Below are 16,936 nucleotides of genomic sequence, written 5' to 3' on the forward strand. Positions count from 1 at the left end.
ATATATATATATATATATATATATATATATATATATATATATATATATATATATATATATATATATATATATATATATATATATATATATATATATATATATATATATATATATATATATATATATATATATATATATATATATATATATATATATATATATATATATATATATATATATATATATATATATATATATATATATATATATATATATATATATATATATATATATATATATATATATATATATATATATATATATATATATATATATATATATATATATATATATATATATATATATATATATATATATATATATATATATATATATATATATATATATATATATATATATATATATATATATATATATATATATATATATATATATATATATATATATATATATATATATATATATATATATATATATATATATATATATATATATATATATATATATATATATATATATATATATATATATATATATATATATATATATATATATATATATATATATATATATATATATATATATATATATATATATATATATATATATATATATATATATATATATATATATATATATATATATATATATATATATATATATATATATATATATATATATATATATATATATATATATATATATATATATATATATATATATATATATATATATATATATATATATATATATATATATATATATATATATATATATATATATATATATATATATATATATATATATATATATATATATATATATATATATATATATATATATATATATATATATATATATATATATATATATATATATATATATATATATATATATATATATATATATATATATATATATATATATATATATATATATATATATATATATATATATATATATATATATATATATATATATATATATATATATATATATATATATATATATATATATATATATATATATATATATATATATATATATATATATATATATATATATATATATATATATATATATATATATATATATATATATATATATATATATATATATATATATATATATATATATATATATATATATATATATATATATATATATATATATATATATATATATATATATATATATATATATATATATATATATATATATATATATATATATATATATATATATATATATATATATATATATATATATATATATATATATATATATATATATATATATATATATATATATATATATATATATATATATATATATAAATATATATATATATATATATATATATATATATATATATATCAAAGTAAGCTAAATTTGGTGTTGCCTCATTATTCAGATAAGAGCTTACATTTGAATTACACTTGTACTAGTGTGTGTACTAGTCTAGAGAGGTGTACTAGTCTTAAATGACTTCCAGGTGCAGGAAAGGGATGCATACTCCATTTTTTAATAATTTAAATCAGACCAATGTTCAAAGTAAATCTCTATTTAAAGAATAAACCTCTCAAGTTTAGCCCAACGTCAAGGGATTATAAATCCATCTACAACTGGAGAAGTTTTCTGCCAGCATTGCGATCGATGCAATCAGAGAGCAAAATTTGAAACGACCAAATTCTTCTCGATTAAATCCGTTAGGGAGACAGGTTATTCATCACCTGAGCCAGCAGTACTTTTTTTATTCATTAAAAAAGTTTATCTCGAACAATTTACTAAAAAATCCGAAATTTACAAGGAAATGGAAGGCAGGACATGGAAGAAAAAAATCTGAAATTTTGTTCTTCCATACCCTGCGAGTCATCCCAGTTGAGAGGGCGGGTTATCGTATTAGATTTAATTGTTTATGCTTCACAGCAATCACGACTATTTTTATGTTTTCAGTCTGACATGTATTTTTCAAGATACTTTCATTTTAAATAATGTAATATTTAGCAAAGTTTTTGTTTTTTTGACTGCAGGGCTACCTTTTAACTACTAGCCGTACATAGAAGTATCCTTTGATGAATCCAAACCAGCTTTAAAAAACTGAGATTTCAAAGTTGGCCCACTTTCATTTTAAATAATGTAATTTTAAGCAAAGTTTTTGTTTTTTTGACTGCAGGGCTACCTTTTAACTATTAGCCGTATATACAAGTATCCTTTGATGAATCCAAACCTGCATTAAAAAACTGAGATTTCAAAGTTGACCCACTTTCATTTTAAATAATGCAATTTTAAGCAAAGTTTTTGTTTCTTTGACTGCAGGGCTACCTTTTAACTACTTGCCGTATATGCAAGTATCCTTTGATGAATCCAAACCTGCATTAAAATACTGAGATTTCAAAGTTGGCCCACTTTCAATTTAAATAATGTAATTTTAAGCAAAGTTTTTGTTTTCTTGACTGCAGGGCTACCTTTTAACTACTAGCCGTATATACAAGTATCCTTTGATGAATCGAAACCTGCATTAAAAAACTGAGATTTCAAAGTTGACCCACTTTCCTTCCAGTGAGTGAATTTGTGACATTAGGTATGGCAGTGTTTCCCAAACTTTTGACTTTTGTGCACCCTTTCTAAATTTTTCGTAACGCTGTGTACCACTAATAAAAAAAATGAATGTATTTTTTACTATAAGAAAATTACACTAAAATTAAAAATCACAACTGGTTGCAAAAACAACTAATTATTAACTGTTAACTCTGCAAAAGCTAGCCAATTGAAAAATACGTAATTGAAAATTTTCATTTCTAGCTTTGTCTTAAAAAAATTTAAATTTTTGTTTGTTGTAAGATATTTCGCATAAGAACGCTTACCCCCGTTAAACTGTTCCCATACCCCTGGGGGTACGCGTACCACACTTTGGGAAACACTGACGTATGGCATCGATTCACGTAAATTTTAAAAATGTTTGAAATCTTCGCTTCTAGACATTTGATCCAAAGCGTGATTCTCCAAATATTTTACCATTTCCTTACTTTTTGGACTCACTACGTAATAGAAATTTCCACTTTTGAGAGGTAACCTTCTAGAATTAGCATTTTTACTTTATTTTTTTAAGTTGCTTGTGTGGATATTTTAAGGAATTTTTTGCAATCATAGTTTGGGTAAAATAATACTTTATATCATTTTTATGTAAAACGCTTACACAAAATTTATAAATGTTAGCACATTCCTCCAAATTACTCAAATATTACTTCACTAGGAGTTTTATAAAAATCATTATCATAACATTTAGTAAAATAAAATTACCTTCAAAGTTTAATTTCGCAACAAAACTTCCCTATTATTACTCATATTTAAGCCATTTTGCATTCAAGTAAAAGTAAATAAATTTATTAGCTAAGTGACTAGCAAAAATAGAATAGACACAAACACTAAATTTTAACCACAATGAAAAAACAAAAGTTAACATTTAAATACATTTAATAACTGTATAACTATTTTGCATATCTTATAATTTTCTAGAAAATGTGCATAATCTTACTGATATACAACGTAATTATAATAAAACTAACAAACCTGACTTATTTCTTTTAAGATTAATAACGAAATTTAATTCCATTAGAAATAATTTGGTAGCTGAGCTTAGGAAAATAGCATTTGAAATAAATTTTGTCTTTAATCCGGATTATACTTTTAATTTATCGTTCCTGTAATTTTGAAGCGATAAAAATGATGCGTTAATTTATTCTAAATACTTTAACTGATATACACTTTCATAATAAGTAACAAAAAGCATAATTCAACTGAAATTAGTAATTTAAAGTTTCTTTATGTTTTTGAAAGCTTATTAATAATAAATTGAGTTTAGAGTTCCTCCATTCTAAAAGATGTTAAGTTAAAATAAATTACGTTACTTAAAATTTAATTAGGTTATTTCAAAGGTATTCATATTGTTGCTAGTTTTAACAGTGCTCTTTCAGTTTGAGACTTAATAGAAAGCATATTTATTAAAATTAAAAATAGATTAGTTAATAAATAAATGAAGTACCTACTTGTTTTCAATTTAATAAGAGTATTGAAAAAATAATTTTTATTATTGAAATGAAACTACACTCCGATATTTTTCTTTACAAAAACACATTTGTGGCTAATTTTGGACAATTTCATATTAATAGTCTTGAAAGCATGTATTATTTAACCTATCATAATAGTTATTGAAGTAATTAAAATATTTAACTTTAATACAACTTTATAAATGCTTTAAAATTTATATTAGTGTCCATGAAACCAGGAAAAATTATCTCTGGGAAAATTTGAAAAATAATATTTAAAAATTGAGTAATCAAGGTATATTCAGAATTATATCATAGCTTAACCCCACCCCATCCTCATAGGTGGCATTCGAGATTAAATCAGAATTATGAATAACGCATTTCAAGTGTGAAATTATTGGTTGAATGAGTAAGAATTTAATGAAAAGCACTGAAATAGAAGTTAATTCGATCGCAAAAATTAAATTTCTAACTAAACACTTCAGCAAAAATAAAACTTAAGAACATTTTTTCTTAGTTTCTTGTAAATTGATTGTGCCAAAATGTATTTCCTAATCCTGTGTTCTTTAAATTTGGTGAAAATATATCAGAAATTTCATAACAAAAAATGCAACCAGAATATCAATTTGTATTAGCTGAGATATATTGATGTTAGACGATTATAGTTGGTAATGCTTTTCGATTATTTTTCTTAAAAAACAAATTTTAAATTTTCATAATTATTAGTTTTTTTATACGCATTTGTTTTTCTCGAAATAACAGTTGTGGCCTCTAAAATAAGAAATACGAAAAATAATGTTCCTATAGTTTAACGCAACCAATATCTTCATCAATGGAATCTTTGTTATTAAGATCCTCTTAAATGTATTCTAAAGTTTTCTATTTTAAAGTTTCAATTTATTCTAAGTTTTTATTTCATTTTATAACCGACTTTAGACAGTAGACCCATTTTTGGACTTCGACTATCAATGTTCAACACCATCACACAACTCAACCAAACTCAACCAAAACTCAACTTGAACTCAACCAAAAATACAAGAATCAAGCATTGGGACAAGATTGTCTTCACTGAGGACTTTTTGATGGAAATAACCCGCATTTGTTCTATATGGAGAGGAAAGCCTTAAAACCTCATATGGTTAGCCTGACGACAAGGGGATTGTCACACACGGTTCATTGTACCACTTGGGATATTTTATTTCAGGACAAAGCTAGGTGCAAGCCTGGAGCAGTATTCATATCAACCAGTCATCGCTGAGATTCAAGCTTGGAGCACCTTTGTACGAGACTAGCTCTCCATTCTCTGAACTACTGGGGCTTTTATTATATTGTTGGCAAAATAAGGTGTAAAAATTTTAAGAAGAAGTTGGAAAACTATTTTTAAAATGTTACTCAGCTGAAGATAAGTTAGTATCATTCTGAATCATAGTGAGACATTACTTTCTGTAAAACGAAATGTTAAGTTGAAAATCATGAAAGAAGCATTTAACAAGTTAAACATGTTTTTTTTTTCTTGAGTAAAGAATAAAATATAATTTTTAACCTATTGTTTCATTTACTCTCGACTTAACATATTTAGAGAAAAAATATTCACAAGAATATTCCTAACAATTATAGAAACATATTGTTCAAGTTTCATAATACAAATTTGAATGTTTTCGATTATAAATACGTATTTTTTTAAGTTTAAAAATTGGCACTTCTACATAAAATATTTACAACTTATTATTAGAATTGAGAATATTTATTTACAAGAAAGCTGTAAAAACTCAAAAGAAATCATGTCACATACGAATAATGATTTTAAAAAAAATTGTTTCACCTTTTTATGATAGATATTCTTTCATTAAAACACATTATAATTCAATTTTATACCAACAAAACAAAAACTTATGTCTAAACATATTTTAAAAACTTCTACAAATTTTACAATCTTTTTTCTTTAATACCAACGCACCTCAAAATCTAAAGTTTAAAAACAGTAAAATTATTTTCAAAACTCAAAATTTCAATTCAGAAGCGTAATTCTAAAGGAAATCAGAAAAAGAAATATATTGTCTTTTAAAAATAATTAAAGTTTTCTATTACAGTATGGATTGACATTTATTTTGATATCCCTTTTCTACAAAATATATTCTACGTATTCTGATTAGCAACCCGATTCCGAACTGTTGCACATCAATGGCCAATGGAAGTGGAAATCAATCAAAGTACGTATCAGCACATAAGGGGTAAGTGTGTTCAGGTCCGTGCTTCAAACTAGTGACAAATAATTGGTAGGGGTGCAAATAATTAGTATCGTCTGCTTCATAAAACCGAAAATATGGAGCAATAAATAACTCTTGTGGCTTCTATTGAAATAAATAAAAACAATGAGAAATTTTATTCAAAAGGAGTTCAAAATGAGAATTTTGTTCAAAATGAAGATAAAACTGAGGAAAATTATAGACATATGAAAAAAAAGGGGGGAAATAATATTGAAAAAAAATAACAAACAACTGATTTAAAAAAAGAGGATGAAATTTTTTTTTTAAAAAAAATTTGAAAAATCATTCTTGAAAAATTTCTGTTCATGTAAGTACATCTGATTTCGCTACTCTCTTTAGAGCAGAGGTCACCAAAGTGGTCTATATAGACCCCCAGGGGTCTATTTAACAAAAGTGGGGGTCGATTTGAGCCAGGGGGTCGAATGGGGGTCGATCCGAATCGGAAGGGTCGATTGGGGGTCGAAGAAAAAACAGTTCTTAATACGTAAATCCCAAACATCTAATTGAGTATGTAAAATTTGTGATTTTTTTTATAATTGACTTAATATCAGTTTCTTTATGGAACATAAATTAATAAACGCAGCATCAAAAACGTGGACATCAACCTGCAAGATGAGACGCTTTTTAAAAATTTAACAATAAGTAAATTTTGAACAAATATAATTCAAAAATATGTGGAACTTTATGAAATAGCTCAGCCTTTTTACGCTAGCTTTTCCTAGTTCCTCCATGGTTGAAGCCGGTTTCAGTCACGTAAATTCAATCTTAACTAAGTGCAGAAATAAATTAAATGTGGAGTTTCGAGGGGATTTAAGATTAAAATTGACCAATTTTTAACCCAATGTAGCGAACCTTGAAAAAAAACACCAGGCACACTCATCTCATTGGTTAAGAAGCAATAAATCTGTAGTTACTTAACTTATAATTTCTACTTATTTATAATTACTTATTATTTAATAAATATTAAGGTATTTAAATTTCAACATTAATATATTTTTCATAAAACTATTGTTACACAATGTACTATTACTTTAATAAATGTTTAAATCATAAAATAAATGTACAAACACAGTATCTAATAGAGTTTTATCTTAATTAACGGAAAATTGCTTTTATGAGGGTCGATGGAGATTTCGAAAAATTATATAGGGGTCGATGATGAAAAAAGTTTGGCGACCCATGCTTTAGAGATTTTGTTTTATACTGTTTTCTCTTTTTCTTTTATTTTATTTTCTGTTTTTACGTGTTATTTTTACTCATTGTGTTCTATTTTACTTGCTATAATTTTTGCAGAAAATTTTTTTTGAGTGCTCCTCACACTACTGCATTATTTTTTTTTTGCTTTGGCTATGTTGATACAATATCAGAAAGCACTCGTTTTTGCGGATATAATGGCGTGGGCTGATGAAAAGATTATATATTTCATTTTCCGGTTTTTTTAAAAAAAATTTAATCCTTTTTTTTTTAATCAATTGCTTGTTTTTTTTTTTCATTATTATCCCCCCCCCTTTTTTTCATATGTCTATAATTTTCCTTTGTTTTTTCTTCATTTTGAACTTATCTAATGAGTTCTGTTTACTTGCAGCAATAAATGAAACTTATGGTTTTTCTTAACTTTCTTCGTGTTTTCTTGTATTTATTTATTTTGTTGTATATATATATATAAATATATATAGACATAACATTTAAGTTCAAAGTTTTAATTAACACCACAGAAAATTTCCTATTTATTACATAAAGCTTTATTCTGTACAAATGAAATGTTTGGAAATAAGTATGTTACAATTATTACAACGTATACATTGCAAACAGTGCTGCAGTGAAATTTTAAACCTATATATAAACAAACATAAATCTGAATTGATGCCTTTTTTTATTCATCTTATGTACCTTTTACAGTCCATCATAGTTGTAGGAAAAAAACCTCTTATTTTGCATTAAAGACCGGAAAGAAATTTATACCAGTTTCAGAACATGTTAAGACAAATTATCTATATTGGATAAAATGAGAAAGTTTTTTTCTAGTTTGGTTTCTAGATCGGAGTACATCTAGCACTAGAAGAGATTAAAAGCATAAAATACTTCTCGATAAAACTTTTTCACTCAAAAAGGAAATAATTCTCATAAACTCTGGCAGGATATTATCACCTTAACGATGGTTGAAACTCGATTTTTTGTTATATTATGTTTGTCAAGAAATATATATTTGTTTTAAATGAACTCATTAATATTATAAAAAAAACTAAGAGAACCTAAAAAAAATTTCCAGTTTCATTTGAGATAATTTTAAATCGAACATAAAGTATCTTTCTACTATAATTTTGTACTTATAAGCACAGTTAGACCGAAAATGTTATGTATATGGAAGATATTTATATATTTTCGTTTTTACCTTACTTTGAAAAAATATTTTTTTTAAATTTTGCTTGTAAGAAAAAGCTTTTTCTATCAATGTATTTTTTTGTTCACGTAATTTTATTTTTGCTTACTGTTGTTAACTCAATCAAGCTTTTCACGATTCTAGAAAAATGTTAACGATAAGTTTCAAGGTTTGATAAATCACATTAGTAGGGCACTCTTAACTTTTATATTGTTAAATATACTTCACATTAATGTACTAAATTTTACTAAACACATAAATAAATTTATATTTGAAAAAAGAGCAATAGAAAATTCTAAAACGCACTTTTGTGATTTCAGGAATGGAAACTAAGATAGGAATTTCAAATATAGCAAACTTGCAAATGCTTGAATTACGTAACAGATTTTTTCTATTAAAAGACAGTCGCATTTAATATTGCATCTGAAAAACAAAAATTATATTCACATGTCAGAATTAAGCTTGATCTTTTTTACAATTTTTCGTCTTTCAAGAATGTTTCTTGGTACCTTATTATAATAAGGCTTCTGTTTGTCAACTGTTCTTTATTTTTCAAATATTTAAAAAGATAATAAGATAAAGGTTTAAGAATCCATTTAAAAAATAACGATGAACAATAAAATGAATGAGATATAATTCGATTCTAATGTAATAAAGCTTAGATTTATAAGCTTATCTTAAAAGTTTTAAAGGTTAGCGTTAGCTTATCTAAAAAATTTAACATTGCAATCGTTATAAATATATGAACTAACTTTAAGAACTTATATTCAGAATAAAATGAGACATTATTCAAAAGTGCCTTTGAAACTCAAGGATATAATCTTTAATTAGAATGCCTCATTTAAAAAGCAGAAAAGAACTTTGAAATAACCGTGAATGACCAAAGGATGTCGACTTTCACCAATGAATATCTCCTTGGAGNGTATTCTGAAATAAAAAACACGAATTTGTAAAAAAAAATTTCTTATTTCAGAAACAATTTTTTTCTTTTTTTAAATCAGCAGTGGGGACAAGTGAGGGAATGACATATTGGTATATTTTAATTACCTAAAATAAATAAAAAATAAAAATTGATAATTTTGTTTTTATTCTTTTGTTAGCTTGCATTTTGAAGGACACTTTCCCTGAATTTTTTTTTTCGTAAGCTGTAAAACAAACATAAAATATACTGGGGACATGAAAATGACTGTTTTTGTGAGAATGACCCATATATATATATATATATATATATATTCTTATAACAAAGTAAAGTATTCCCGCAACAGCCCGCTGTGGGCCATGGGGTCATAGAGGATAAGGGTCTGCAATTTGCATAATAGTGGCAATATGGCCAGTACTGATCGCATCAACTACTTAGACAAGGGAGGTCCCATCAAACTGAAACTGAGTGGGCTTCACTACTGGGGACCTTCATTTTCGCATTTCAATAACACGGAGGCTTTCACATTTCAAAAAGCTACAATTGAGATATTGTGGCTCTTTTATTATAACAATAAGTTTAATGTTATAATTAAAAAACTATTACTTTGGGCTCTCTAAGGCGTTGGAGTATTTCAAATATCACGAATTTTTATTATTTTTCTTATTCTACCCAAATTTTAAAATGTTACATACAAAAACAAAAATAAACATTTTACTAGAAGCTCAAAACAAGCGTTTAATTTTAAGCAGTGATGTTGGTTAATATGTAGAAAAGTTGTTTCTTTCACCATATCAAGCGAAATATGTATAATTTCTATATTTTTAAAAAATTTTAGCACATTTTTTTATTAATTTTTAAAATGCAATTTCCCCATTTTTAACTGTTAGAAAATTCCAATTTATTTTCTCGATATTTTTATTTTTATAAACCAAATCAGTATTAAAAGAAATAAGGCTAAATGATTATTAATTCTCTTTTTTATATTAGATTTAAAAAATTCAAACTATGTAAGCAAAATATACTTAAAAAATATACCATTTTAATACAAAATTAAATTAGAATGCTGAATTAATACAAGCTGCATTATATTAATACAAAATTCATTTCAAGCTTTTATTCATAGACTGTCAAATCATGTAACTCAATCTTAATTTCCAAAATGAAATTGAATTTTAAACAATATTTAATTAGATTTTAACAAAGGAGGACAATATTTTCAATTTTAAATAAAATTTTACAGAAAGGAATAATTTATATTATGACTTGCGCCATTTTTGTTACGCATTCCTGCCTTTGATATAAATTTCAGAGAAAATTCTGTATTCTATTGAAATAGAGTAAAATTCTTTAGCTGTAATAGATTTATTCAGTGTAAGATATAATAATTATTTAAAGCAGGTGCACGCACATTTTGTTACTCTATTTAAAATAAATTCACATAATGTAATTGAATTCTTTAATTTATTTTTCCGTTTTTTCTCAGTTCATTACAATTAAATTTGCAATTACTATGACAATTTATCAATCTTTTTTCTTAAAATATTTATTTAGATTTATTTCAATTGCAAATTTTAAACAATTATTGCCGCTTAACTTAACACATTCCACAATTGCATTTTTGTGAATTCCGAAAATATTTAAACAATAGGGAGATTTTGGAAAATTATGTTAGCTTCCATCCGCTCCTGTAAGTAAGATTTCAAGTAATTGCGAATGGACACTTCCAGTGCGCATGCGTCAGTTCAGATGAAATACGTATGTGCCTGCGAAAAAATAATAAACTCACGTAAATTACACTCTATAACAAAAAAATCGACACACCAAGAAGGAGTTGTCCGATTGAAACGAAAATTGGTGGATAGGAAGACAATGTACAGAATAGTAAATTATTGAAATTTCAGAACAATTGAATAATTGATTGCAGAGTTACAGTAACAAGTTCAATAAGGTGTTGACCCACCTCTCAAGGCTAAAGAGAATAGAAGGGCTAGTTCACTCCTTTGAAGTATCTCTTGCCGCGCCGATCCTCCGACGTCACTCTAGTGACGTCACTTTGGCGCAAAGCTCGCACTTTTACTTCAAGAACGGAGCGTTTGGCCTTACTAGCTCTAACTAATATTGGATCATTTCTTTTTGCGAGATATTCTAAGACATTTGTTATTTTCTATAATGACTTTCCTCAGTTTTTGCAGTGAATTTACAAGAATTTAAAACTATTATCGAAATGCCAGTTTGCGCGATTGCAACTTGCAAAAATTCTGATATAAAAACAAAAGGAAAAAGTATAATTTTTCGCGTGTTCCCTAAAGTAAATGAACAACTATGTAAAGAATGGATTCCGAAATGACACAGTTAATATAAAACAGCAATACGTTTATTCTGTCGTAAAGAACTTTTATAAAAATTCATTATCTAAATAGAAACCGCCTCGTTACTTCATAAAGAAAGGCAGGTGAAAAGAATTAAAAAATAGATAAAGTCAAAGAAAATTAAAATGTAAGTAAAAAGTATAAATAAAATATATAGTATATAGTTGAAATTCTCCTAATTTCATAACATATTTTTTAATGTAGTTATTCTAAATATTTATGATTTTTTTTAAAAATTATATTCTCTTCAATTTAAATATCTATAAATTATATCATCGTAAATTTAAATGTCTATAAACAATTGTAAAATTTCTAATGTCATTATGAACCTAAATTATTATTTTGTTTCAGTAATTAGCGTTTAAGGTTGATGTTTCCTAATGATTAAGTATGAACAAATTGCTATTAACGACATATTTTAAAATCAGGGATTCTAAATTTAACTTAACTTATCTTTATAAAAGAATATGTAGATAAAAAAAGTGTCGATATATGCCTTCATTTTTCTTAATAGTTAAAGTTAAAACTGAACTTTTTAAAATAAAGTATTTATCGTGTCATTTTCACCAACTAGCAAAACATTTTTATAAGTTTAAAATGGTATTTTTTTAATATAATAACCAAGAAAGTTTTTTTTGAACTATGTTTATGAACGGAAATAATGTGTTAATTACGTAAAGTTTGAAGGCTAATAACCAGAAAAAGTCTAACTTATTTTTACAAGAGAAAGATGCAAAGTTATCATATCTTTGCTTGCGATCTCCGAGATCTGTAGACACAGTGACGTCATGAGGAGGGAAATCGTAGCTTCAGCTCTAAGAGCGGAGTGAACTAGCCCTTGTATTCTCTTTAGCCCTGCCCACCTCTAGCCTGGATACAAGCTGATGCACGGCGTGGCATAGACCGATAAAGCTCCCGGGTGGTCTCTTGCGGTATTTCCTGACAAATTCGATCCAATTGTCGAACGAAGTCATCAACATTCCGTGCCATATGCAATCGCCTTCCCATCATATCCCAGACATGCTCGATGGGAGAGGGCATGTCATGATCTGGCAGGCCAAGGAAGAGTTTGACAAGCTTGCAGACATTTCACAGCAACACGTGCCGTATGTGGTCTTGCATTCTCCTGCTGAAAAACCAGCCCAGGGAGCTGCAAAAGGAACGGTAGCAAAACAGGTCTTAGGATGTCGTCGACGTACCGTTGTGCAGTAAGTGTACCTCTAATGACGACCAAAGGGGTCCGGCTGTCAAAGGAAATGGCACCCCAGACCATAATGCCTTGTTGAGGGTCGGTTTGGCGTGCAATAGTAAAGGCAGGATCCCCCCTCTGCCCTGTGCGTCTCCAAACACGTCTTCGATGATCGTCAGGACACAGTTTGAAGAGGGATTCGTCGCTACAGACTATACGTCCCCAGTCGGCATCATTCCAGCCATATTTGTTCAAAACATTCATCCATACGAAATTTCAAAGCAATCGGATGATTGCTTCTTGGTGCGTCTATTTTTTTGTTATAGAGTGTAAATAAGAGTTGTGAAAAATAATACTGAATTCCGTGAAAATAAGAGATTTTGTAGAAATTCGTAAGTTAAAAACCGATAATGTGGGGGAATATTATTTTTATTTCGACCACAAAATCAAAACAAACATTTACAATGGATGTAAACTATCTCTGTAAAGTTGTGGCATACGATTCAAGATGCTCTACGTAAAACTGTGGTTCTGAGAGCAGAAAAATTTGGGGATTATAGATTTTGATGAGTTCAGCGATAAAGAATTCAGCTTATTATTCTTATTATTATTAATATTTTTAAAAAAATATCGAACATTTATTGATTAGTCAACTTCTTTTAACTAAATTTTATATTTGAAAGAAAGATAATTTATAATTTTAAAATAGCGAAAACTTGTTTAGTTTCTTATGGAACTAGTGCAATTAGGCAACCATAATGTTAAACCAATTGAATTATTTTCTTATTGAATGAACCATTTACTTTAATATCAAAGGATTCATTTCTAAATTTCATTAAAAGATTTCTTCAAATTCACATTCCACATCCTTGTTTTTAATCCGAAGGCAGTTTTAAGCAGAAAACAAAATTTAACATCTATAATCAGCGTGATTGTAACTTTGTCTATGTAGCGTAAACTACGCCAACATAACGTAAAGAAGCGTAGAATCTAAAGAAAACGCGAGCATGAGCAGTTGCTTCAATCTTACGTAGGAGCGTACGGAAGATTGAAGCAACTGCACTTCAATCTTACGCACGGGTGCTTCAATTGTTGCTTCAATCTTACGTAGGAGCGTACGGAAGATTGAAGCAACTGCACTTCAATCTTGCGCACGGGCGCTTCAATTGTTGCTTCAATCTTACGTAGGAGCGTACGGAAGATTGAAGCAACTGCACTTCAATCTTGCGCACGGGGGCTTCAATTGTTGTTTCAATCTTACGTACGGGCGTCGTTGCGTACGGAAGCTAACATAAAAGTGCGAAATCTCCATAATATACTCCCGTAAAAGAAAAAAAAACATTTATACAATATTTCACATCCTAAAATATCACCTGAAACAAACTTTCATGGTTCACGATAACAATTAGACTGAATATCGAATTTAAATATCCCGAAAAAAAGGTGAAAATATGTTTAGGGTATATTTAAATAACATTCCTTAGTATGTAACTTTCAGTTACGCTATTCTCATTAAATTCTGGAAAAACAAACACATTGCAAATTCAATATTAATATTAAATCTGTCCTACATGGATCTGAGCCATGACACTACGATAAAAATAACCTGAAAAATCTTCAAGTATTCATTAACAACTATTTACGAAGAATCTTGCGTATCAAGTGGTTCAATAAAATTTGTATTGCAGAAAAATAAAAAAATAAAAATTTCCTTGAAAAATAAAATATAAAAAGCAAAATAGATTGATCTGGAAATTAAAAGATGTAAATGGAAATGGGTTGATTATGTTATATGTAAACCTGAAAAATTTAAAGTAACAACAAGCTTTGATTAAAACCCTCAGAGCAATACCTAATAATTGAACGAATCGAAAGCAATAGAAAAGACATGGAAAGAGTCACAATATCTACTCGAATTCGGAGTGACGAGGAATATGTATGTATGTTTCTAATAAACTAAACTCAGTGGCGCGACAGCCCATAGAGGGCCAAGGCCTACTGTGCCCATCTCAGTTTTCTTGACCTTGGGCTCTGAGGTGCAGGAGCAGATGTTCCGGTCAGGTGGTCAGCCGAACGCGGAACCCCCAGTGTTTAGTTCCCAAGCATGCTTGGTACTCATTTATCGACCCACTGAAGGGATGAAAGGCTGAGTCAACCTTGCCCGGCCCGAGGATCGAACCAGGGACCTGTGGCACGACAGCGCGAAGCACTACCGCTCAGCCACCGGGCGTCATGTTTCTAATATGTAACTTTAAATTCCTGTTCGAAAAAGGAAGAAAAAACTTATAAATTTTAATAAAAAAGAAAATATATAGAAGTTGTACAATAATAACTGCCCTTATTATGTATTTTAAAAATATTTACCAAAAAGGAAATAAAAAATATCCTCATTTAAAAAAAGGAGAAAATCCATATAAGATGTTCTTTAATGACAGTCCTTAATATGTATTTTCAGTGTACTTGAAAAAAATGAAAAAATTATGTCATTTGAGAAAAAGAGAAAATGCATAGAAGATATAGTTTTATAACAGTAATTAATGCGAATTTTTAGAATGAATAAAAAAAAATGAATAAATTAATAAAAAGTGTGCACAAAGGAGGTCACAAATTAATATTTATACTTGGAAGAAACAAAACGATTTTGAAACTCGTTTAGTCACTCGTGAGGAAACTGGGATAAAAAAAAACCATCAAAATCAGATAGATTGCCATTTAATCGCATAGATTTATATAATTTGGAGAAATTAATCATCGCCTTTTAACTTCTTTTTCACCGGAAATAAACAGGTTTTCTGTTTCGACTTTCTTAATTTATATTCATTAGATTTCACGGTTTGTATTTGTTTTTTCTTTGCTTAAATATTAACCTCTGTTTACTTATTTTTGACAAGGATTCGATTCTTTTTAGACATTCGATTCGAAAAAATTACTGATGCTTTCAAACATATTGATTGAAACTCCCTTATCAGATACTACCCTCCTTATATTTTGTTCATACAAAATTGGGTTTGATTAGATTTTGGTTATAGCACTCCAAATCCTTTACAGATTGTCAGTTAAATTCGTAAATTACTAAACATACCCATAAAATGATGTTTAACTTCGGTGAACGAAAAAAATATTACAACGATCTATTTTTTTTTACTTCGGACGTTTTGTCATCGAATTTAACTGATTTTTTGAAGTAATAAAATTTTTTTATTATCTGAAAAAAAAAATGGAGAAAAGCTTAATTGGCTTTCATTGAATGCTATCTAAATTATCAAAAAGTAATTAAAAATGTTATGAAATTTACATTAGCTGCAATTGCTAATGATGCTTTTAATTTATTTTTCCAGCTTGAACGTAAAAAGAAATTTAACTGGATGTTTCAGAAAATTCTGAAACTTGTATTTTCATAATGCAATTTTAGCATATTTTCCGATTAAGTTAAATTCATTTTAACATTTTTATTTTTTTTTATGTCACTCCAAATCTTTCACAGATTTTCAGTTAAATTTGTAAACTACTAAACTTACCCATAAAATGTTTAACTTCGGTAAAGGAAAAAAATATTACAACGATCTATTTTTTTACTTTTGGCGTTACTACACTTTGGACGTTTTGTAATCTAATTTAACTGATTTTGGAAGTACTAAGATTTTTTTTATTAAAAAATGGAAAATCCGAATGGAACTGAAAAAAATGGGGAAATATAATTAATTGACATTAATCTATCTAAATTATTAAAAATTCATTCAAAATGTAATGAAATTTACATTGGCTGTAATTGCTAAAGAATTTTTTTTTCTAGCTTGAG

The sequence above is a fragment of the Parasteatoda tepidariorum genome, chromosome 6 (assembly GCF_043381705.1).
Source record: "Parasteatoda tepidariorum isolate YZ-2023 chromosome 6, CAS_Ptep_4.0, whole genome shotgun sequence".
Lineage (NCBI taxonomy): Eukaryota > Metazoa > Arthropoda > Arachnida > Araneae > Theridiidae > Parasteatoda > Parasteatoda tepidariorum.